Source organism: Macaca thibetana, chromosome 2 (genome assembly GCF_024542745.1).
Source record: "Macaca thibetana thibetana isolate TM-01 chromosome 2, ASM2454274v1, whole genome shotgun sequence".
NCBI classification, from domain to species: Eukaryota; Metazoa; Chordata; class Mammalia; order Primates; family Cercopithecidae; genus Macaca; species Macaca thibetana.
Genome location: NC_065579.1, coordinates 37,067,750 through 37,068,453, shown reverse-complemented (window position 1 = coordinate 37,068,453; position 704 = coordinate 37,067,750).

Here is a 704-nt window from a genome sequence, read left to right as displayed (position 1 = left end):
AAACGTCCTCCAAGGACTGGGCTCTCTCCTCACACCCTCCATCTGGCTGTCTACCCTCACCCCACCCAATCTCCAGGGATCTCCATGGCACACCCTCAGCCCAGAGAGCAGGTATTCCCTTCCCGCGTCATCAGTGGGAATGCTGAGTGGTCCTTTTCAAAACAAACATGTTGTCTGCCCCCAACATGACCCTTTTGAAATGTCATTTTTCTTAGCTTTAAAGGAAAAGAAGAGGCCATGCTAAGGTCCAGTTTCACTTAATGATCCATTACACATCCAACAATCCACCTGCTGTCCTCTCAGCTACTAAAACCATCTTTATTTCCAGGCTGTCCCTCAGAGTTGGGCACACTTCAGGAGCGGAGGCCAGAGCCAACACTCACCATACCTCACACACCTCTAGGGAGAAAAGGGTCCTTCAAGTCAACTTCTGGAGCCTTCCCAAAGGAGTACAGGCTGCCTGCACACATTCAAAAAGAGATGGAGGATCAAGGAAACCATGCAGTTGGATCTTCTAGCTTTAGAAGTGGGGAAACTGAGGTGCAGAGAGGAGAAGCAACTCATCCAGGGTCACTCTGCAAGTCAGTGGCAGGGCATGAGCTCTGACCCAGGGCACTTTCCATCACAGAAAGTCTGCGGCTTCTGTTCCCAGGAGAGAAGCCCACGCTTCCTCGGTAAATAGCAAGGGACTTCCAGGGCCTTTT